This window comes from Ranitomeya variabilis, chromosome 4, assembly GCF_051348905.1.
Source record: "Ranitomeya variabilis isolate aRanVar5 chromosome 4, aRanVar5.hap1, whole genome shotgun sequence".
Lineage (NCBI taxonomy): Eukaryota > Metazoa > Chordata > Amphibia > Anura > Dendrobatidae > Ranitomeya > Ranitomeya variabilis.
In genome coordinates this window covers 188,445,891-188,471,430 of record NC_135235.1, presented here as the reverse complement: position 1 = coordinate 188,471,430, position 25,540 = coordinate 188,445,891, and the positions used below count along the sequence as shown (strand labels likewise).

The 25,540-nt window shown below is 41.0% G+C and overlaps 1 protein-coding gene across 3 annotated transcripts in view; it reads left to right on the top strand.

Annotated features, from left to right (window-relative positions):
- Nucleotides 1–25,540, top strand: part of CACNG7 (calcium voltage-gated channel auxiliary subunit gamma 7) — a 195,672-nt gene that overhangs the window by 28,489 nt on the left and 141,643 nt on the right. Inside the window, exon 1 of one of the 3 annotated variants that reach the window (XM_077259481.1) lies at nt 19,106–19,181. The exons of the other annotated variants lie outside the window; for them this stretch is intronic. The gene's annotated coding sequence lies outside the window, so the exon portion shown is untranslated. Of the gene's footprint in view, nt 1–19,105; nt 19,182–25,540 lie in introns of those variants that run through there. 3 annotated transcript variants of the gene reach the window in all.

The following is a 25,540-nucleotide window of genomic DNA, read 5'->3' as shown; positions in this document are numbered from 1 at the left end:
GTCACGGCGCCATATTGCCGGGATGCGGACCAATCACAGCAAGCCGTGACGAAATTACGTCACGGCTTGCTGTGATTGGTCCGCGTCCCAGGAACATGGCCGCCATTAACCAATCACAAGCCGTGACGTCACGGGAGGCTGGACACGCGCTTATTTTGAAAAGCGCGCGTGTCCAGCCTCCCGTGACGTCACGGCTTGTGATTGGTCACGGCGCCATATTGCCGGGATGCGGACCAATCACAGCAAGCCGTGACGAAATTACGTCACGGCTTGCTGTGATTGGTCCGCGTCCCAGGAACATGGCCGCCATTAACCAATCACAAGCCGTGACGTCACGGGAGGCTGGACACGCGCTTATTTTGAAAAGCGCGCGTGTCCAGCCTCCCGTGACGTCACGGCTTGTGATTGGTCACGGCGCCATATTGCCGGGACGCGGACCAATCACAGCAAGCCGTGACGTAATTTCGTCACGGCTTGCTGTGATTGGTCCGAGTCCCGGCAACATGGCCGCCCTGACCAATCAGAAGCCGGGAATTCACGTAAGCAAGTAAAAGCGCGAATTTTAAAGAAACAACGCTGCCGCTTACAATCGCCGAGGTCCCGGCTGCGTCGGACAGGTGAGTATAGCGATATTTTTTATTTTAATTCTTTATTTTACACATTTATATGGTTCCCAGGGCCTGAAGGAGAGTTTCCTCTCCTTCAGACCCTGGGAACCATCAGGAATACCGTCCGATACCTGAGTCCCATTGACTTGTATTGGTATCGGGTATCGGTATCGGATTGGATCCGATATTTTGCCGGTATCGGCCGATACTTTCCGATACCGATACTTTCAAGTATCGGACGGTATCGCTCAACACTAGTTACAAACTGACGCAGTTCATCGATAAATGTAATGTCCAAGCCATGTGAATAAGACTCAACGAGTTGCTCTGCTGTGAACTTAAGCTCGTCTAAAGACAGTTCTTTCAGATGGCTAAAAAAGCTAAATTTGCTTGATATATCTTTATATGCTTGAAAACGTTGGTCAAGAGCAGTGAAAAACTGATCAATGATAGGCATGAAAGTTTCTGTTCTGTATTTTTCAGAAGGGCTGTATATATCAGAGGCTGTTAACCTGTATATATCAGAGGCTGTTGCTGTGCTGGCTGTATATAGAATAGGGGCTGAAGGGCTGTATAAAGTGCATACACAACACTATACTGTAAACGTGTCCACACTATACTGTATACACACTGTATACACAGACACACTGTAATGAAGGATATAGTGTGGACCTGTATATGCAGTATGGTACTGTAAGGACAAGAGCTGCAAGAAAGATACACAGACACACACACACACACAGTCAGACACACAGACAGATAGGCAGACAGGCAGAGATCATACTCACCCACCATGACACTGTGCAGACTGAACCATTTCACCTCTGGATCTTCAGTGACTGAAGATCCAGAGTGAAGTCCTGCCGTGCTTCGCAGTGGAGAATCCTCTTCTTACGCCAACATCTTGGCTCCGCCTCCTTCCTCCATCTCATGCTGCAAAGAATACCTCTGAGTCATTGGCTGCTACGGGCATAAAGAAGATAAACTCATGGTGTGGCCACCATCTTCCCCTGACCTCAACCCTATAGAGAACCTTTGGAGTATCATCAAGCAAAAGATCTATGAGGGTGGGTGACAGTTCACATCAAAACAGCAGCTCTGGGGGGCTATTCTGACTTCATGCAAAGAAATACAAGCAGAAACTCTCCAAAAACTCACAAGTTCAATGGATGCAAGAATTGTGAAGGTGTTTGGGCTGGCGGAATGCACCGAGTGAATAGTGAGATGATATTTGCTGCGTTTGCAGCCCGGGGTCCACCGTGCAGGAGAGAACCTGCTGCTGGCAAATGGCGGCACTATATGGCGGTAGAAGCAAACTCTGTTACTTCACAGAGTCGCCTATAAAGAAAGCACTGTGTCCTGTTAAGCTCACAGGAGAACACAGCAACTGCCAAGCAGATAGCAGTTTGTGGTCACACAGTCAAAAAAGGCAATCATATAATCTCCTCTCCGGAGGTGCCGGTATTCTAGTGGCTTAATTCAGCCAAGGCCCTGAATACACACATGAATGACCACATTGGCACAAGACTCATGACATGAATTGATACTAGCGCATGGCGGTGCGGTCATGCGAACCTTTTATAGCTGCAGCAAGCACAGGATCTTCCAGAAGGACCAATGGGAGGCTGCCACAGGAGTTGAGCACCTTCAGGACCTTCCTGGAGGACCAATGGGATTTGCTGCAGTATCTAAGCATGTGACCCTTGATCTCCAACGAGAAATCTTAGCCTGGGCATGCTCAGAAGGGGAAAAGTAGGACTTAGTCCCAAAAACGTCTGCTTGCCGCTGACCAGCACAGGCTACAATGGCAGAAGCTGGAAAGGCAGCAGTACCCCTTTGCACAGAGTCAGACTGAGCGAGATGCTGTGACCAACGTCTCTGCTGAGCAGGCTCCACTGCGGCAGGAAAAGAATGGGAGACCACAGCAGAGAGAGCCCAAGATTCCCCCTGTGCAGAGGCAGGAACTCAACCCCTAACAGAAGGTGATATCAAAGAAGGGGTCCTATGTTAACATGTAACTTGGCCTGTTAGGATGTTTTGGAGTTAAATATCTTTTTTGATCAGTGAATGTGACCTCCTAATGCTGCAAATTCCACAAATGAGCATTTTCAGTTCTTTAAAACATATCAAATTTTTAGAAATTCTATTGTGCCTAATAATTTGGAACAGTGCATTTTGAGTTTTTATTCATTTTGGAGATTACACTGTTATCATTGGGAGGTTTCTTCAATAAAATTTGATGTATACTCTAATAGGTGACTGATGACTTTTATTAGACTGACTGTCATTTGCACCAACCATTTAGGAAAATCCGAGAAAAATATAATTTGCATAATAATTTGGAACATGGTATATTTGTGTAACTTAATCAGGTACAGCTACTAATACCACACTTACCAACTCTTCTGAAATGTTTCTGAGGCTCTTGGACTCCATAAATTGTTGACAAATCTCCTGGTCACCAACAGAGCACCCAAGCACCTTCTGAAGGGAGATATTCCTTGAAAGATTTTTCTGTGAGGCCTGATTATTCCATTATGGAACATCCTGACCCCACACAGAACATTTTCAGTGAACACTTTCTTTCAGAAGGTTCCAAGAGGCTCTGTCGGTGCCAAGGAGCTTTGACAACTGGTTAAGGAGTCCAAGATGTCTCCTATTTTTTTCCAGTAGCATCAGGTACATTTCAGAAGATTTGGTAAGTATAGCATCGGTAGTTGTGCCTGATTAACTGACACTGATAATTAGAGGAGAGCAAATATAATTGAGTGGAATTGAGTTCTGCTTGTTTGTAGTTCACTTCTGATGGATTCATCATCCAGGGATGAGTGAATCAGTTTGCAGGAAATCAAATTCACTATAAATTTCCCTAAAATTTTGAATATTGGCAAATCCCAAATTTTCATGTTTTGATTCTTACTTATGAGGACCGGGAAGGAATTGAATTAAAAAAATAATCATTATACTCACCTATTCTAGGCATTCACCTGACTCCTTGCTCTGCCTTCCACAGAGCTCAATTCAGATTTATATGGCTCTTCAGGTACTGAGGCCCAGGTGGTCACATGAGGGGTGATGCACTTCATTGTAGTCACTGTTTTTTTTCACCTCCCATGTGACCATGTGGTCCTGATCCCCAAAAGAACGGAATAACTGATGAGTTACATTTGGAGGACCATAGAGCTGCAGTGGTAGTGGAAGTGGAATAGAAAATGATGTAAGGGCCTAGGTTAAGAGAGTAAAATGCATTTTTTAAAACCCCTTTCTGTTCAGTATGCTTTGGGATTTAGAGAGACCTCAGATAGGCATATTTTCAAGGCTCTGAGGGCACTTTCAAGTCAGACCAAAGTTATTTGCACCAAATTGAATCTCAACTAATTTTTCAGAGATCCGCTCAACTCTTTAATCCTAACACAATCATTTCCATATTACTTTTGGGGGTGTAGTACTGACAACTAGTGATGAGCGAATATACTCTTTGCTTGGGATTTACCGAGCACGCTCGGGTGGTCTCCAAGTATTTGTGACTGTTCGGAGATTTAGTTTTTGTCGCCGCAGCTGAATGATTTACAGCTTCTACCCAGCTTGATTACAGGTGGGGATTCCCTAGCAACCAAGCAACCCCCACATGTACTCAGGCTGGCTAGCGGCCGTAAATCATGCAGCTGAGTCAACGAAAACTAAATCTCCGAGCAGTTACAAATACTCGGAGACCACCCAAGCGTGCTCGGTAAATCCCAAGCAAAGAGTATCTTTGCTCATCACTACCGATAACATGTATGAGTTTTATTCTACCATTTTATTCATTGAAAGGAAAACAGTTGCCTTTGACTTGATCAGGTTGGAGGTTGCGATTCCATGGAACTGGAACGAGTGACCAAAGGTGGCCAGTTCTTAAGTCCATCTTTTATACTCTTCTTGCCATCATTGTGGTGGTTTTAGAAGTCACTATAGGGTCAGTCAGCTAAGGATTTTATATCTTGTGAATTGACACATTGGCTGTTAACTTCATAAGTAAGAATTCATGATTACAACAGTCTTTAAAGGTAGATTTGTAGATTTAAAATCTTTAATCTTTAAAAATGGAGACATATCTTTTAAAGTAATAAAAAAGAAAATAACTCTAAAGAAAAGAGCACAATGAGAACAAGAATACAGTATGAATAACGAAATCTCAAAGGAATGTACGAAGGGGAGATGACATTTAAACATTTGATCAAAGACGTAACATAATTCATGGGACAGGTACGGAGAGTGAGCCGCCTGTCACATTTAACTACATTTTTACTTCTCAGCAGAGAATCGTGTCATGCAAACATCTTAGAAATTACTTCCAAGGACAAATTACTCTAAGAGCTTGGCAAATCAAAACAATATAAAATCTGAAAGTGCCGGTTTCTTCAGATAACAAAAGTGGCATAAAAAATCTCCCATCAAATCAGATCTGACTCTCCTGATGGATGGGGTGACATGATACAGTAAACACACAGTTTGGATGAATATTTTCCTACCTGCACTATGCCTGGTAAATGTAATAACAACTTTCCTGTTCTTGCAGTTGCGTAAACCGAAGGTTCCCATCAACCAGAATATAAGCCAAAGACATCCAAGATGTCTTATATGAATGAATAAATAAAATCATCGGTGCCTTGCATACTTCTTATTTCCAGTGTTTAAGAGATTAAAACTACATCATGCCTGGCAAATTGTAATTTTAAGACAAATAGAGTTGAGTAAAAAAATTTGTGCTGCTCCAGTCCAGTCGCCCTGCATCCAAGTCTATCTTCCACGACTGCCGGACAAGTGCAGTCTTCACTTCTGTGTCCGGTAACCTCCACACGGTACCTCTTGTGCTTACTAGGTGGCAACATCATGACACTGTGGAACAACATACTTCATGACATCCCTTGAAGCCTAGTTTCTCTCACGATGTTGGCCGCAGAAGTGAACACTAAACTAGTCTAGCTAGCATGAAGTTGGACTGGACGCCAAATCTTTTTGCTCAACTTCATTGACAAGGATTTGATAGGTAGAAGTATGGCTGCCAGCATATAAGCTGGCCCAAAATGTATTGATCTTTATTCCAGTGCATATACATACACCACAGTCCTTTAGTTATACTTCATCCATCTCTGGTGGGACACCATGTTATATACATTGGTTTTTCCATGCTCAGCCTTGGCTGCACTTTGAAAGACCTTCAATTTACATATGAATGAGTATGAATTTCGGATAATCAGTGAACTTCACCCATCTAATGTAATAAATTACAGTGTATTGCAAAAAGTTATATTATTTAATACAAACATTGTTGTGATGATTGGGACAACTTTGCAAGACAATTCACTGAAAAGAACATAACATCCAAACAACATCACAGATAATCAGATGCAAAAAACTCCTACAAGAGGCAAAATTGGTGCAAACAACTGATGAGCGACCATAAACGCACTGATCGTCCATTAGGTGAGGGGCTGTTTAGTATTTTAGATGCACATCTGTAAGGCTGCATCCTGCAGAACATTAGTATTGTGACCAATGACCCTTGATGTGGGTTGAGAGCTTGCAAATCTTGACCACAATATCAATTAATACCTTGTGCATTTTCATCTTTGCAGGATGAAGCCAGACCTTGTAATGCATGGCAGTAGGGTGTTTGGCCTTGTGGGATGCACTTATCCGGTGCTAGGCAGACCGCTTGATCTAATAGTATGGACGTAACCATAGGTATGGTGCGCAACAGAGATCTGTGTGACCGACGCTCCGTGCAAAGCCTTAACTATGTAAAGCCATGATACGGGAGTGATTGTTCATCAGTATTTTTGGACTGGTGCTACATCCATCTTTTATCCTAGTTTTTTTTTTTTTTTTAATCCATTGAACTCTCATTCCTTAATCTAAAGTCACCCCAAAAAATACAAACAAAATAATTATCTGATGTTGTTGTAGGTGAAGCAAGCCACTTTATTTGGCAACCTTGTATTTGGATGACCCAAATTCAGCAGTGAATGTCAATAAGAAGCAGATGAGCTGTTTTCAATATTTTGGAGCTCTATAAATAATTGCCAATCAATAACATGGTCCATTGTGGCTTCATCCTTAGTCTTTATTCATTTATCCAATGACAAACTGCAGTGATCAGAATCATTTGGAATTGAAACATCTAATTATATCTTGCATCAGATACTATGTGGACCTAATTTATGGTCTACTGTTGATGTAGAATCCATTGTAGCAAATCATTACTATAATTCATGTCTTTGGCCATTATTACCAATCTCGTAGCTTCGACTGACCATTTACTTGTCACCTCTTTAACTAAATTGATGATTTGTGCCCATGAATCTGGCATTAATTTTACATTGTTTTTTATTTTGTGCAACATTCTCTGCAAGCTTAGAGGATATTCTCCATTAACGTAACAAGAGATCAGCAGAAGGCTAAATCCACCAATTGTGCCATCAACAAATCTTACAAAACTTCTTTTATTAAAATAAAAAAAATCATGGAGGATGAAAACTAATTGATTGATACTCAAATTACCAAGTGTGATAGAAATCTTCAGGCGTTATAAAACAATAATAGGCGACGTACCACTATCAAATATGGAGATTTCCTCTTCATGGAGAAAGAGGACTAGAACTCTATTGTCATCAACCCTTAATCGAGCCTTGCCACATGACTTAGGATAAAAGCCAAACCAGAATCTCAATTTGCAGATATGTGTTTTGGGGTGCTGCCTCTCATCAGTGCAAAGTATGAGATCTGATTTGGCTATGTGAGAGGCTTAAGACTGGGATCTCATGTAGAGATTTTAAAGCTTTGTTTACATGCAGCAATTTTTAAAATAAAAAAAGGAAAACTGTCAACTCAGTTCCAAGGGACTTAATACATATATAGGCTTTGTACAGTTTGAAATAGTAATAATATATCCTTACAATAATAAAATTATATTCCTCATGTAGCACGTATCCCGAAAGGATGACCCTAAAGAAGTATAATCTTTTCAACAATATCAGTGTATCTAATTTTACATTAATAATGTCTGATCTGTTCGTTAAAACATAGGTAGGGATGGCGGCGTGGAAATGGCTATAAAGTCCAATGGTGCGGGAATGTAGCACATAGAGTATAGTCGTTGAGGCTCAGCATCAGACATTGTTTGTGGTACACAAATGGAACCGGGAGAGATAAAAGCACAATGGTTATGTTGGTGAGCTGCCAATGACAGTGGTAAGGATTTGGTTGTTAAAAATGAATTCCTTTTATTTAGGATTCAAAATCACAAACTGGCACTACTCATTGGTAACACATGTTACATCTACATATCCATCAATGCTGTGAATGAGTGTAGAGATGACTGTACATGGAGGTTATTTATTTATTTAAAGGGAACCTGTCAGCAGGATTGTGTACAGTAACCTACAGACACTGTGAGGATGGCGCCGTTATAGTGATTACAATAATATCTTGGTTGATGAAATCCGTCTTGTGGTTGTTGTTTATTCTTTATTTTCAGTTTTGAGTTAATGATATGCTCGTGCTCTGGGGCGGCCTGTGAGTCGGGCTTTATGTGGTGCTCTGCTTACATATTCATCAGTATAGGCTTCTGACAGGTCACTGATCCCCTATTTTACATACTGAATATGATATGGTTTAAAGAAAAAAAAAAATCACATTCGGCAGGCATGCGCCTGCACTGTAGCATGATCACATGTATAATGTCCATTTATTTATGTTATTTGGTGATGTAAATTTATCCACAAAAAAAAACTCTCTCAAAATGGTGCCGACCGCGCCTGCGCAGAAGCATATATTGGAGATCCAATAAATGCTACTGCTCAAGCATGGCCAGCGCCATCTTGGTGGAGACAACAATTTTTTTTTCTCTAGCAAAATGGCGCTGGAGGTGCCTGCGCAGTAGCATCTATCGGATCGCTGCCGGCACCATTTTAAGAGGTTTTTTTCTTAATAAATTTATATCACTATATAAAATAAACAAATGCACATTATACATGTGATCATGCTACAGCGCAGGCGCTGAATGTAATTTTGGTTTTTCAAAACATTATATTCATTATGTAAACTAGGGGGCAGGTCAGTGAGGGATCAGTGACCTATCATAAGCCATCAGTATGAATACCTAATCAGAGGACCACATGAAGACCCCCACAGGTCGCCTCGGAGCACGAGAATCTCATTAACACAAAACTGAAAATAAAGATTAGGCAACCACCACAAGATGGATTTCATCACCAGGTATCATTGTAATCAGTATAACTGCGCCGACCTGACACTGTTTGTAGGTTACTATGCACAATTCTGCTGACATGGAATCTGTCAGCAGGATTATTATTATTATACATTTTTATAGCGCCATTTATTCCATGGAGCTTTACATGTGAACGGGGTAAATATAGACAAGTACAATAAACATGAGTAAAACAAGGCACACACAAGTACAGGAGGAGAGAGGACCCTGCCTGTGAGGACTCACAGTCCACAGGGGATGGGTGAGGATAACTTAGGAGAGGGTAGAGTTGGTCATGCGGCGGTTCAGCAGACAGGATCGCTGCAGGTTGTAGGCTTGTCGGAAGAAGTGGGTCTTCAGGTTTCCTTTTGAAGGTTTCTGTGGTAGGCGAGATCCTGATGTGTTGGGGTAGAGTTCCAGAGTTTAGGGGAAGCACGGGAGAAGTCTTGTATGCGGTTGGGGGAGGAAGAGATGAGAGAAGAGTAGAGAAGGAGATCATGAGAGGATCGAAGGTTGCGTGTAGGTAGGTTCCGAGAGACCATGTCACAGATGTATGAAGGAGAAAGTTTGTGAATGGCTTTGTATGTCATTGTTAGTTTTTTGAACTGTAGCCTCTGGGCAATAGGAAGCCAATGAAGGGCCTGGCAGAGAGGAGAGGCTGGAGAATAACGGGGAGACAGGTGGATTAATCGGGCAGCAGAGTTTAGAATGGATTGGAGTGGTGCCAGAGTGCTAGAGGGGAGGCCAGAGAGATGGAGGTCGCAGTAGTCGTGGCAGGAGATGATAAGTGCATGCACTACTGTTTTTGTAGTTTCATAGTCAAGGAATGCACTGATCCAAAAAATGTTTTTGAGTTGGAATCGGCAGGAGGCGGCAAAGGCTTGGATATGCGGCTTAAAAGAGAGAGGGCAGAGTCAAGGATCACCCCGAGGCACCGAGCATGTGGGACTGGGGAAAGTGAGCAGCCATTGACATTGATGGATAGGTCGGGTGGAGGGGTAGAGTGAGGTGGGGGAAAGATGATGAATTCTGTTTTGTCCATGTTCAGTTTTAGAAAGCAAGCAGACAAGAAAGATGAAACAGCAGACAAACATTGTGGGATTTTGGCCAGTAAGGAAGTGAGGTCAGGTCCAGATAGGTAGATCTGAGTGTCATCAATGTAGAGATGATATTGAAAACTGTGGGATTCTATGAGCTGTCCCAGGCCGAAGGTACAGATGGAGAAGAGTAGGGATCCTAGAACTGAGCCTTGGGGAACACCGACAGACAGGGGGCAAGATGAGGAGGTGGTGTGGGAGAGGGAGACACTGAATGTCTGATCTGTTAGATATGATGAGATCCAGGATAGGGCCAAGTCTGTAATACCAAGAGATGAGAGAATCTGTAACAGGAGGGAATAGTCCACAGTGTTGAAGGCAGAAGACAGGTCCAGGAGGAGGAGGACAGAGTAGTGTTGCTTGCTCTTGGTGGTTAGTAGGTCTTTGGTCACATTAGTTAGGGCAGTTTCAGTTGAGTGATGTGGTCAGAAGTCAGATTGTAACCAGTCAAAGAGGGAGCAGGAGGAGAGGTGGGAGGACAGTTCAAGATGTTCCAGTAGTTTTGAGGCATAAGGGAGAGGGGACATCGGGCGATAGCTGGACACAGAGGATGGGTCGAGGGATGGTTTTTTTGAGGATAGGTGTGATTGATTCATGTTTGAAGGATGAGGGGAAGACACCGTTTGTAAGTGAGAGGTTGAAGAGTTGTGTTAGGGTTGGGTTGAAGACTTTGGCGAGGTTAGAGATGAGGTGGGACGGGAGCGGGTCAAGCGTGCAAGTGGTGAGATGTGATCTTGACGGAAGGGTGGAGAGCTGATAGTCTGTCATGGTGGAGAAGCTGGCTTTAGAAGAACAGGGCTGAGCAGTCAAGAGGAAGGGCACTGGGGGCTGCGGGCCAAAGCTTTGTCTGATATTATCGATCTTCTGCTTAAAGAAAAAGGCAAAGTCTTCAGCAGAAATGAGAGGAGAGGGTGGAGGTGCTGGGGGATCAACCCTCCTAAGCCATCTACTGTATATGGGTATCTAGGTGTGAAGAAGTTGAATAAAATGATATCTTGATATCTACTATCTGATGTCTTATTCCAGAGAAATCCACATCTTTCTTAATATGTAAATGAGCTGTTCAGATCTATGGGTCAGGCATAGATCTCCCTGAGAATCTGCCTGCAAAACATTTTTAAAATGAAAAGGGGGTTATCAGTGTCATACCAAGTGACATATCAATATGTAATTTTATTCATCTTCTTATGACCTACATGCCCATATGGAAGGCTTAGGAGGGATGATCCTACTGACAGATGTCCTTTAAGTCTATGCGAGTTAGGATAGTAGCTCAACCAAGATTCTTCCTATAAATCTTTCTAACCCAAATAGGGAGAGCCATGTGCATGGAAGGACACCTCTACATTCACTGTTGACTTGGATGTGATGATCGACTACTTGGAGAATGTGAGGGTCAGGGAATTATTACATTATTCTTGCCCAAGTGTCATTATTATATTTCTCAGCACTTCACATACCTCATAATCACTGTCCCCATTGGGGCTCACAATCTACATTGCTAAAATTATTGCAATCTAATTGTGACATACAGAGAATATTATAATAATTCATTTTATTTCATGGGTTTCTTATTTAAAGCTCAGTTTTTATAATTTTCAATTTTATCTCATTCAAAGATTTTAACGAATTGCAAATATATTCTTAAATTTTTCGCCATGGCCTCTTGTATGCCCTTATGTCACATGATCACTGAAGGGTGCCCAAATCAGCAGAAAATGTGCAGGCTCAGATTTTGCTGTGCTTTGTCTCCTGCTACAATGTAATCATTGACGCAAAACACCTGTGTTACTGGAAAGTTAACCCCCGATCAATGTGAATGGCCATAATAATAATTAAGATACTGGGTTTTTCTTTCTTTATACATTCCTTTAGATTTCTACAAATCTTTACATGAACTGCTGAACATGAAAAACAATAGATGTTATGTCATAAAAACCATCAGCACTTCTAGTCCAGTTTAGGCTGCGGAATTCTTACGTATTATGCCAAACATTCCATTTTGTCCCTAGTGCCATAACTTTTTTATTTTTCCCACCCATATAGCCAAATTACGGCTTCTTTTTCGTTGAACAAGTTATAGTTTTAGCCATCAATGTACTGGAAAATAGTAAAAAAAATCCAAGTGTGGTGAAACTGAGCTAAAACATAATTGTTTTTGGGTTGTGTGTTTACAGCGTTCGATCTACGGTAAAGGTGACCTGGCAATATGATTCTCCAGGTCAGTAAGATTCCGGCAATATCAAACTTGTATATACAGTATATATCTTTTATTTAATTGGTAAAAAACAATCAGGAATGCAACAAATTTTCACTGATGTTGCCATGTAACGTTTTTAGTTTTAGATTGAGGGAGCTGTTTGAAGGATTATTTGTTGTGCCTTAAGCTGAAAATGATATTGATTCCATTTTGGGGGTACATGTAGCATTTTGATTGCTTCTTAATGCATTTTTTATGGTATTGTGATAACAAAAGAATTGCAAAATGGGTGTTTTGTTTTTTTTCTTTTCAGCATTAACTTATCAGCTAATTGTTTTCCCCAGAATTTTTTTTTATATATATTTTTTCATATAGTAGTCCTCAGGGGGGATTTGAACCCGCAATCATCCAAAATCTCACACTGTAGACTGCAGTAGCACAATATTGCACTACATAGTAAAAATCATGGCCTCCTACGAATGCCAGATAGAGGCTGGTCTTCATTGGTGTACCATCATGGCAGACACGGGGGTCTTCAGGAGACCTCTGGATGCCAGGTTAATTGATTGGCACTCTGAAATTGCATCACACTGGGGCAATGAGTGCTTAGAATGGTGTGTCCCCAGGCCACACACTATAGACCATCATCTGCTGCGAATGATGCAGGCTCAGCTTCTGAGCCTGCTTTAAAGAAAGGGACCTAATACACCATAGATCAGGAAGAAGTTAAATATATGTGATTTATGACTTTCAGCCGTTTTGTAATCCATGTGGTAATTTTTTACATCTGTGTGACATCCAACCATGTGCCATCTGTTTTCATCTACAATCAGAAATGTACATGAACAAATACCAATTATAAGGTTAATGGAAATGTATCTGGTGCACGAATGTTCTGTATGGGATCCAAATTTTTTGGCACAATCACAGACTTGAATGGGCGCGTATCATCAGAGACTCGGAAGGAAATAGTCCATACCGTAATTTTTTTTTTTAAGTTCTCTAGACAGCTGTGTTAAATTAAAATGATCAGTGTGGTCTCCAATTTTTACCAGCACACCACATGTCCATATGTACTCTTGTCTAAACGAGCCCTTAGAATTACTTAATAGATATTGATTTTCTGCATCTGAGGAAAGACTTAGAGGCACAGAAAAACTACAAAGAAAACAGCCCGATCACCACTCGTCAAATGATTCCTTGCCCACCAACTGTAGTCCCACAATACGCAGCGGACGATTTAGTTCCTGCCTCGTGTGGTCATGTATTTAATGATGTGCTAACATGAATTGGAAAGGAGTCAGCTCTCAGTCTCCTGGGACTGTGTCAGCAAACCATCAAGTAGCGACTTTTTTCAGATAATTGCAAAAATTATTACCATTTTAAGTCATTGGATAGTGTCTTGAAAAACTTTGATGTTGAAAGTCATCTTAAGATCCATTGCAAACCCGTGCTATGGATCATTATCTGAGATGACGAACATCCTTGTACCCTCAAACTAAAAAATAAGGCTACTCGTTTCACTTTCCACTAGTTTTCGGTTAACATCTTCCGACTTTACTGTGTATACATGTGAATTCAGATCGCAGACTTGTGCCCCAACTTCATTTCACCTAAATGTAACTTCTCCTAAAACCAATGCTGACACAATATGGTCTGTTATACTACTGATTATATATCTTTTTAATCAAAGAAAACTGTATTTTATTTTCCGGTATCATCTGAAAAAATTGTACAGGAAATCTAATTTGTATGCATTTTTTAAAAATAATTATGGGTATCTACCATCTGCATTTGTTGACTTATTGTTCCCTTGTTTTAAACTTTCCTTCTGTGCTATCTGCAATGTGTTACATTTCTGAAAATTTGAGTGACTACTCAGGAGATAATACCCAATTTTAAAAAAAATTTGTCAGGAGGATTTCACCAGACCCCAAAAAATGATATGCTCATGTAGCTCTTTAAAAAAACAAGGCACACAATACCTTTACATGACATGTCAGTTCTTCCGTTGCTGAGAAAATAGTATTTAAATTGATATGCAATTAAGGCTGAAGATCCATGGTCAATATGAATTCTCTGTCACTCCAGCTCTATTGTCCATCCAGTGCCACCTCCTCCTATCTGACTGGCAGCCTCTACGATATGTGACTTCAGACAAAGGAGCCATCAGTCAGGCAGGAGGTGGCAGTGGTCTGGGAATGATACTGGAGTGATGGAGGTTTCAGATCTACAGCCTCATTTGTATACTAATTCAAATGCTGATTTCTCAATAACTGAGTAATGGACTGGTCATGTAAAGGTATTGCTGAACTTGCCTTTGAAAGAGCTACATGTGCAGATATATAGTGTGAGGTTGAAATCATTAACATTCCCTTTAAATCATCTTAATATATCTGCCTCATTTGGTAATGTAGATCACCCGCCACTTATTTTGTATAAAGTGCTAAGCTGTTCTCTCTTTCTCCAATTGTTACTACCATATTGGCTGCATGTACATGCAATAATGTTTGGCTTGTGCTACATGTTCTCTTTTATCATCATGATGTGGATAGTATTGATTTTCTCGATGTGAGGATATGGAGGGATTATGCGGATGTGCTGCAGACTACTATTTTTAGGAAGGAGACTGCATCTAACATGTTGCTCCATGCCTCCTCTGCCCACCCTAAGCCTCTGATCGATTCTATTCCGATCGGACAGTTCCTGCGCCTCCGCAGGATCTGTTCTGATGATAGAGATTTTAAGGCCAAAGCTCAGGATCTTAGTGCTAGATTTCGTGATAGGGGCTATAGTGGACGCTCGATCAAGCGAGCATACAATAGAGCCAGACATTCTACCAGGCAATCTCTATTGTATAAAAATAAAACCCCCAAGTCAAATCAGACAGTTAGGTTTATCACGAATTATCACGCACAGTTTGCAAAAATGAGAAATTGTCTCCTAAAAGCATGGCCGATTCTCCAGACTGATCCGGTTCTCAATCAAATATTGCCCGCTACTCCGAGTGTCACTATTAGACGCTCACGTAATTTGCGAGACCACCTCGTTCACAGTCATTACCAGGGTCAAACTAAATCAACGTTTTTGGACGTGGTGCGACCTGTGTGTGGCTGCACCCCTTGTGGTCGATGTGTTGCGTGCCCCAACATTGAGCGCACTCGCACCTTCTTTAATTCTGCAGGCACTAGAACATATGATATTCGTAAACAGATTTCGTGCGAATCACGCTACGTTGTCTATTTTGCGCTTTGTCCCTGCAATTTAATTTATATTGGCATGACAACTCGCCAATTGAAGGTGCGTGTGCGCGAACATGTGTTGGGGATCCAGGCGGCAGCCGGCCACGTGGGTGATGTGGCCATGCTCAGGACCATACCACGTCATTTCAAAGTCTATCACAATTGTGATAGTTCCCTCCTAAAGGTTAGGGGAATTGATATGATCATTCCCGGGATCCATGGAGGGAACCTAAGTCAAAAACTGGCCCGTTGTGAGACGAGGTGGACATGGGTATTGGACACGGTCCAGCCCAGAGGGCTTAATGAAACTATTAGTTTCGTTCCGTTTATATGAGTATGTCTCTTGATCTCTAGCCATTACATCTGCCTATATTAAGTGTGGCTATATTAAGGTTTCCACTGTTAATGTGCACTTTGTGGCGTTTTCATTGTTCTTAATTGTTTTTAATTTTTTATTTAGTTACCATCAGGCCGTTTCTGCTGAATGTATTGGCTCTAACCCTCTCTTTTGTTGGACATCGTATGGAGTGCCGGATGGACTAGCCGCAGCTTTGCACTCAATGTGACTGCTTGAATATCTGAATCTGCCTTCAAACATCTGATGCATGTTTTCTGCATTGTTAAATTCCTCTTTGGATACTGTATTATTATTGTTTTCATTCATATTTTGTATATTGATTTTGATATATATGCTTTTTGTTGTTTGGCTTTTGTATTTTGAGCAGTGACAGTGCGGATATCACAAAAAAACCTTGTTTGTTCTTATGCCTGTTCACATATGCCCCGTTGCGGCATCCATCGTCTGCATGCATTCCATCTTGACGCGTGCGCGCCTGGGTGCTCGGCTCGCCGGGCGGCTTCCGGCGTCTCCCATCGCCTAGCAGTGAGGGACTCAGTCCCTCCCTGCTGACGTCAGACGCCGGCACCGCTCGGCGCCCCGCGTTGCCTGGGTGATGTACGCGTCATCAGGGGTGGACGCGTCCTGGCGTTGGCAGTTGCAGCACATTGAGCGGTAAGGTCGGCGTTGTCCTACCTATGCAGACACGCTGTGTACTGTGTGCATTGCCGTTTTTTACCATGACAACACAGCGCATGCATGTAGTCATGATGTCACTCCTTTGGTTGATGGATTTGATTCAGCTGCGACATTTGGCAGTGATTGGTGGATGGTTCCTATTTTAAGAGCGTCATGTCCCTTCACTTGTTACCCCTTGAAAAAGGCGTATCTCGCCGAAACGTGCGTTGGGGTGGGTACACGCTGTGGACCTGGAGTGTTTCTCTGCCTGTGCAGGTAATTATGGTTTTCATTTACAGCATTAACCCTCTGGCTGAGGTTTTGGCTATAACTATATAATTGGGTAATGCTTCCTGCTATGGTGTCGATATAGTAGTCCCTAGGGTCCATAGATTTTTATAATTTCATTCCTTGGGTCCACATGCTTGTACCCCTGACCGTTTCCTAGTGCACATTATGTTCTGTGTTTGTTTTTTCATACTTCCCTCCCTGACCTGTAATACCATGTTTTATATGTGATTATAATAAAGTATTTATATTATCTTTCATTATACTTAGTTGGGAATTTTTGATCGCATTTTTTCTATGGTAGTGTAATATTCCTTAGCGATTTTCCCACAGACATGTCTGATATGGCCCATTTGACATAATTTATTATTGATTCTATATGACTAATAATTGGGCATTTTTCTCATGAAGCTGTGGTTATCATGTTCTCTTTTAGCTCTAAGGCCGGGTGGCCACGATCCAGAACTGGGAGCGCTTTGAATGCAGCGCATGTCCGCTGCGTCCAAAGTCCAACCTTCTATTGAACGCAGGTAAATTCACATGTGTTCACTGATCTGTGTAGATTCACCACATCCAATGCATTCTATTGATGTAATTTTGTCTTTGCAAGAGAAATTGACATGCTGCTGTCTGGAAAGATGTGTCGCATGTCAGTCTCCGCGAGTGATCTGCAGGCGTCTGTGGAAGCATAGTAGACATAGAATATCTTGAAATCCCATCCACTGTGCTGTCACAACTGGTCACTGCGGGTTTGATGCTGCATAAATATGCAGCGCCAAACCCGTGACAACCACATATCATGGGCACATATCCTAACTGATGGAGTTTCAAAGCAACTTCTGCCAAATTGGAACTCTACTAATAGGGTTTGTTTTCAATACCACCAGTAATGAGGAGACCTCTTTAGCATCCTGTAACCCCTTACAAATTGGTGCTTCATTAACCTAATAGACACAATAATTGTCATATAATTATCCTACCTTTACTAATATCTTCCCTGTCTGAGCTAGAACAAAGGAGACATTTCATGAGATAATCATCTGGTGAACTTGTAACTGATTAAAAGAAAATATGGTCCAGCACTGTTGTAGGTGAAAAGTTTTTCTTCAACCTTTAGTACAAACACTTATTAGGATCCATAACTGACAGTAGAATTATGGCTGACGCGTTTTGGACATTACACCAATGTTCTTAGTCGCAGATGACTGAGAACATAATTGTATTGTTCAAGATGCTTTATCCATAATTCTACTGCCTGTTATGGATTATAATATGTGTTCATAGGTGAGGCTGATGAAAAATTTTGCACCTACCACGGTGCTGGACAATATCACATTCTTAGGGCTCGATCACGGGAGCACATAAACCGGGCGAGTGCAATCTGATTAAAAAAAGGGACTGCACTCAGACCAATGTTTTTCAATGAGGCAGTGCAGATCTGCATATTTTTTTCTCAGCTGCATTTGGCATGAAGAAAGAATCAAAGTATGTTGCAATTTGACTCCGAAATCAGTACAGTATCAGAAAAAATTAGGTATATCATACAGACCATCGGTATAACATATGGATATATTACAACTCTGCAGCATAGGAGACTGTAATTGGTCCTGGAAAAGATTAATAGCTGCTGAATAAAAAAAATGCACAGCATATGGACAGTACATCGATGACTTTTGAGAAAAAAATCATCCCACTTTTCTGGGTGAAAATCAGATCGATTTTTGTTATACGTTGGTGTGACCCCAGACATGTAACTCATTACATTTGCTTTTGAATTACTTTACTTTTTAACTCACTGAAAGGTTCATGTTATGTAATTTGTTATTTTGTGGCTTCATCTTTTTTACCATTGCTGAAAAGGTGGACTCATAAAAACCTGTTATAATTACCATCTGCATCTGTCCATAAAGATAATATTCTGAATTGGTGATTAATTTATATTACATAAAAATGCTAAGCTTTTCTAATCTTCTGAAAGGTAATGTTAGAATTTTCACTTTTACTTGCTACTGTAACACAGTAGGATAATAATGAAGAAACAGTGTGAAGGTCACCAAAAGTCATATTTTATTCGGAGTGAGAAAGTAACGGATACCTAAGTCTTAAGCTGTGTGCTTTAGAAAGGTTAGATAATACACAGTGAACTGATTTTTATAGCTAAATGGCAGACGGATATTTGATATATTGTATCATCATTTTGTAATATATTTATAAATAAGGATAAATCTATATTATTTTTGCATATCTAGATTGATGGATAGGTAGATCTATATACATAAAATAAATAAATACAATAATATTAATAATAATTAAAAAAAATGGAATCATTATAATTATTATTTATTTTTTTTCTAAATAAATTTTATCCAAAGGTAACTCCATAAATATCCAGAACAAAAATGAGGCAGCACATTCAAAAAGTGAAAAGTCAAAAGGATCATTTATTTATTCATACTTGTACAAGATCTTGGTTTGGATGGGTGAGTGAAAGTTGAAAGGATCCCTTTATCACTACTTGAGTGCCTTCCGTACTTACCTAATATCATTATGCCATGACTTGGTCCCTCTTCTAAGAGGCAAGATTTTAATTACCACTCTATGGGTATACACATAAACATTCATTCATATGTAAGTTCTAATTATTTAGTAAATTGGAAAAAAAATGGTTCTGTTTTTTTCTATATTCTATATATATTGGTTTATTATTTGAATTCCAATCAAAAATCTGTCTGAGTCACAATCCTGGAATACTGTTAAGTAGTTCCTCTACAGCAGAGCATTAAAAACAAGTCGTAATCAGCATGTAGATTATAACTTCTCTACGACTTTATGAGCTACTTATCCTATTAAGTAATAATAGTGTTCATGATTTAAGCATTGCATTAGACCATTCTACTTATTAAACATTATTGTTTGGTCCCAGTAGGGCACTTCTGAAGATTAATTAGTAGATCCTTGTGTTAAAAGCCTCTGCTAAACACAACATTCATATAGGAAAACACACCGGTGTTCTGACAAATGCATATTACAGTGGGGCAAAAAAGTATTTAGTCAGTCAGCAATAGTGCAAGTTCCACCACTTAAAAAGATGAGAGGCGTCTGTAATTTACATCATAGGTAGACCTCAACTATGGGAGACAAACTGAGTCAAAAAAATCCAGAAAATCACATTGTCTGTTTTTTTAACATTTAATTTGCATATTATGGTGGAAAATAAGTATTTGGTCAGAAACAAACAATCAAGATTTCTGGCTCTCACAGACCTGTAACTTCTTCTTTAAGAGTCTCCTCTTTCCTCCCCTCATTACCTGTAGTAATGGCACCTGTTTAAACTTGTTATCAGTATAAAAAGACACCTGTGCACACCCTCAAACAGTCTGACTCCAAACTCCACTATGGTGAAGACCAAAGAGCTGTCAAAGGACACCAGAAACAAAATTGTAGCCCTGCACCAGGCTGGGAAGACTGAATCTGCAATAGCCAACCAGCTTGGAGTGAAGAAATCAACAGTGGGAGCAATAATTAGAAAATGGAAGACATACAAGACCACTGATAATCTCCCTCGATCTGGGGCTCCACGCAAAATCCCACCCCGTGGGGTCAGAATGATCACAAGAACGGTGAGCAAAAATCCCAGAACCACGCGGGGGGACCTAGTGAATGAACTGCAGAGAGCTGGGACCAATGTAACAAGGCCTACCATAAGTAACACACTACGCCACCATGGACTCAGATCCTGCAATGCCAGACGTGTCCCACTGCTTAAGCCACTACATGTCCGGGCCCGTTTGAAGTTTGCTAGAGAGCATTTGGATGATCCAGAGGAGTTTTGGGAGAATGTCCTATGGTCTGATGAAACCAAACTGGAACTGTTTGGTAGAAACACAACTTGTCGTGTTTGGAGGAAAAAGAATACTGAGTTGCATCCATCAAACACCATACTTACTGTAAAGCATGGTGGTGGAAACATCATGCTTTGGGGCTGTTTCTCTGCAAAGGGGCCAGGACGACTGATCCGGGTACATGAAAGAATGAATGGGGCCATGTATCGTGAGATTTTGAGTGCAAACCTCCTTCCATCAGCAAGGGCATTGAAGATGAAACGTGGCTGGGTCTTTCAACATGACAATGATCCAAAGCACACCGCCAGGGCAACGAAGGAGTGGCTTCGTAAGAAGCATTTCAAGGTCCTGGAGTGGCCTAGCCAGTCTCCAGATCTCAACCCTATAGAAAACCTTTGGAGAGAGTTGAAAGTCCGTGTTGCCAAGCAAAAAGCCAAAAACATCACTGCCCTAGAGGAGATCTGCATGGAGGAATGGGCCAACATACCACCATCAGTGTGTGTCAACCTTGTGAAGACTTACAGAAAACGTTTGACCTCTGTCATTGCCAACAAAGGATATTTTACAAAGTATTGAGATGAAATTTTGTTTCTGACCAAATACTTATTTTCCACCATAATATGCAAATTAAATGTTAAAAAAACAGACAATGTGATTTTCTGAATTTTTTTTTCTCAGTTTGTCTCCCATAGTTGAGGTCTACCTATGATGTAAATTACAGACGCCTCTCATCTTTTTAAGTGGTGGAACTTGCACTATTGCTGACTGACTAAATACTTTTTTTCCCCACTGTATGTTAGGAACCCAACAATGGATAAGGAAAGCTGTAAAAAAAATAGGTTTGTGGTATCTTTCAGGATGACTTAGGCTTGACATAGTTTTCTTCAGGCCCTGAAGGATCTAAAATTGAGGATTGAAAAGTGACCTTTCAAGAAAGGTGAGCATTACTTGAGTCGTTGAGAGACTTTGGTGCCTTCAGTGTGTCTCTGAGTATTGCTAATCACTACCATTTGACTTCTATCCTGACACTGTGGCTTGCACAACCTGAATTTCACATGGTAGACTGGACACTGATTAGCCCACTCCACGTCCTATGAGAAATGGTTATGAACTATAGAGTGGCCTTACACATTGTTCTTTCCAGAGAACCAGTAACCTAGCCAAATAAGTCAAATCCTAAGATAGAAAAAAATTGACCATATACCCAGCTGTAAGTAAGCAAATTAATAGTATATAGTAAATACATATAAATAACATGGTACTTAGAAAACATCCCCCAATCCAACAAGGTGTAGCCCAATCAGGATGGTCTTATCCTGAAATATTTAAGCCTTACCTAGTGTCAGACGACCTTAATGTGGATGTAGGCTATAATAGTCTTTCCTGATTAGCTGCGCTACACCATGTGATGTAATAGCTGCAAGGCATGATGGGGAAGCCCGCTCAGCTGCTCTCATGGTCATGTGAACCTTTTCTAGCTGATGCAGTCTTCAGCAATGTGTAAAATGGTGGTAGTCAATTTAGGCAATTCGCACAAAGTATATTGAATTTTTTTCCAAAATTCCTAAACATTTTACTAACAGTTGTCTCACATTGCATCGCTTCACACGTCCTTAGTTTTCAGCGAATGCAGGTTTTCAGCTCACTAAGGTATGAGATGTTGCTGCTTATAAATGTCTATGGAGATTGAAAGGGAAAACAAGTGGAGGGAGCTAGAGAGAGACAGAAGTTCACCTGACATGACAGCTAGACTTTAAATAACATGTAACTAATATGATGTAATTAATATTGGAATTATGAGCAAAACACTGAAAAAATGAAGTAGCCATAAACCACTATTGAAGTTAAAAAAAAACCAAATTATTGAAACAATTCATATAAAATAATTACCATTAATTATAAATGTGTCAAAGAGGAATTAAAAGTGGAGATCAGCAAAAAGATCCAAAATATCAAACAGCAGCCAATGTGAAAAGCATCTGTACAACCAGTCTCAAAACACCATATGTAATAACAAGCACAAATGGCTGCACACAAAGGGTGAGACAGAGAGCTTAAAAATGATGTTGCTTACCCACAGTAGAGTAGGATCAATCTTGCCGACCAGCGCTGCCCCGACGTACGTTTTGCATGTAGCTTTCTCAAGGGCAGGTGTCATAGTGGTATTCTCCCTTACCTATAGAGAGCCCACCAGTGCCAAATTAAAATGGTGCATGGGCCTGGCTGCTCACGCCATAAGTATCGCTTCCGCCCGCCATCATCACAATGTCACACGTGTGTAGGCCAACAGGCCATGTGACGTCATACACAAGCGCGCGTTGCCCAGTAGATGGCCAGATGGAGTGATGAGGGGATAGAGCACAGCGTGCATGCACACACTGTCGGCCATGTTTAAGAAGCTCACAGAAAGCAGCCATTTGTTTGGCCATGAATAAACCAACTAGGGAGAATTATAAACAGGGGAGGAAATTATTGGGAGGGATGAGGAGAAATAACAGAGAACTGGGATCTGCCAGAAAAATCTTTTCCATAATTAATGTAAGTGAGGCAGTAAAGTGCAAAAGTGCCAGAAAATAATGAAGAGAAAGTGACAAGTGCTAAGTCATTATAGGAGCACTCCACCGCTTGATTCCGTGGTAACTATTATGGGGGGACACTAAACTCTAGTCCTTCACCTTGATGATGAGCACAAATGATGTGCTCTATGAATACTCTTTTATTAATATTGGAATTATACCTTCTTACTTTGGAAAGATACACATTTCACACAGTTTCCCGACAGGTGACTACTTAGCAATAATTTGTTTCATATCACATGAAAGCGATTCGGATCTTTGCAGGTGGCGGCTAACAAACATGAAATGAGAGCGTAAAAAGTGGTTTTCATTTTTTTTCATAAATCTATAATAGTCCATTACACATGAAAATAAGAGACTATGTCACATATCTGTGACTCATGATCATTATTCACTCTCAATTCATGAGTAAAATATGCCTTCAGGGAAGATAGACTTTCACATTACGGAGGAATGATAGGACAGTTGCTGCTATTAAAATTCTATAGAGAGGGCAGGAGATAGGGGCTGAGTTCCCGCCTCTGCACAGGGGAAATCTCGGGCCATCTCCGCTGCGGTCTCCCATTCTTCTCCTGCCGCAGTGGAGCCTGCTCAGTGGAGACGTCGGTCCCAGCGTCTCGCTCAGTCTGACTCTGTACAGAGAGTTACTGCTGCTTTTCCAGCTTCTGCCATTGAAGTCAGTGCTGGGCAGTGGCGAGCAGACGCTTCTGGGATTAAGTCCTGCTTTTCTCGTTCTGAGCCCAGAGTAAGATCTCTCAGTGGAGATCGAGGTCACATGATCAGACACTGCAGCTAAGGCCATTGGTCCTTCTGGAAGGTCCTGTACATGCTGCAACTATTTAAGGCTCGCATGGCCGCACGGCCATGCGCTAGTATTGTTCTATGTTGTACTTTGCTCCAGTGTGGTCACGTATGTTTGTGTTCAGGGACCCGGCTGAAATAAGCCCCTAGAATGCTGGCACCTCCGGCGAGGAGTTTGTGTGTTTGAGTATTCAGGGACCTGGCTGAAATAAGGCCCTAGCATGCTGGCACCTCCGGCGAGGAGTTTTTGTGTGCATGCATGACCACTGACTGCTCTCGTTTGGGTAGTTAGCTTGTGCCACTGTGAAGTTTAACAGGGCGCAGTGCTTTGAGTTCATGGCTACTCTGTGAAGTAACAGAGGTAGCTCATACCGCCATTTAGTTCCGCCATTTGCTAGCAGCAGGTTTTCCTGCACGGTGGACCCCGGGCTGCGAACGCATATATTATAATAAAGTCTCTATATCCATTTGATGCGTTCCGCTAGCCCTAACAGGGGCAGATAGAGACACTCTGATTCCAGTTCACCCTAAATGACAGGTACATTTAAAATTTAGCTACAAGAATTAATTAATGATTGCCCATGTGTATATTAGGTAATTTCAATCCTCTTTTTTTCTTAATTTATTTGTCTCATTCATTCATAAATCAAGGGAATTGAAGCCAAGTGTAGGGCTCTCCCCTGAGTATTAAAATGGGAAATGGTTAAACTCACCATATATAAAAAAAAGTTATCAAAAGTAAAATAAACACACAATCTGCCTGCATCCAGCCTTCATCAGGCGTATGAAAGTTTGTCAGTACAACAGACTTATATGCAAATCCTTGACTATTTAGGTGAAGCTGCTGCTCGACAAGTAAAAGGAATTAGAATAACATAAAAACGTATGTATATTATTTTCAAAGGATAAAAAATCCTATCCAAATTATAATTATAACATCAAAACATTCAACACAATATAGTATGCCTCGATATTGATTTATTCACTGCAAATTGAATTTATGGGCAAAAAGTTGAATGAACTTAGCAAATTTGAATTTTACAAAGAATAGATTATCCCTAAAATGAAGCAATGATACTGTATGGATCGATCAGTGTGCTGTGCAATGTAGCTCAAGGACAATTCACGGATAATTAATCCATCATTGAATTAAATAGTGACATTTCATTAATGACATGTAAGTAACCTAATGCAAACATTATTGCAATTATTCTTAATTAGTAGAGTAGAAAATACAAAATCGGAGAAAATTCCACAGCTCCTCCTAATTCGGGGCTTTATGTGATGCTCTGGCCTCATCTTCATTATTGTGGCTTAAATGACAAGTCACTGGACCTTCAGTGACCTGCCTCCTATTTCACATGCTGCTGTTAATAGTGTGGGATTTGACAAAAAAAGTTACCTCCAGCAAAATGGCGGTGGCACCTCCTAAACAGCATTTGTCACTTACCAGTAGATGCCACTGCGCAAGAGCCACTTCTCGCACCATTTTGCTGGAGTAAAAAAAAAAAAGTGGCTTAAGCCAAGATGTGAGCGGCACATGCGCAGTAGCATCTATCAGTATGCGACAGATGCTACTGCACAGGCGCCATTTTGCTGGAGGTTCATTTAGCCCACACT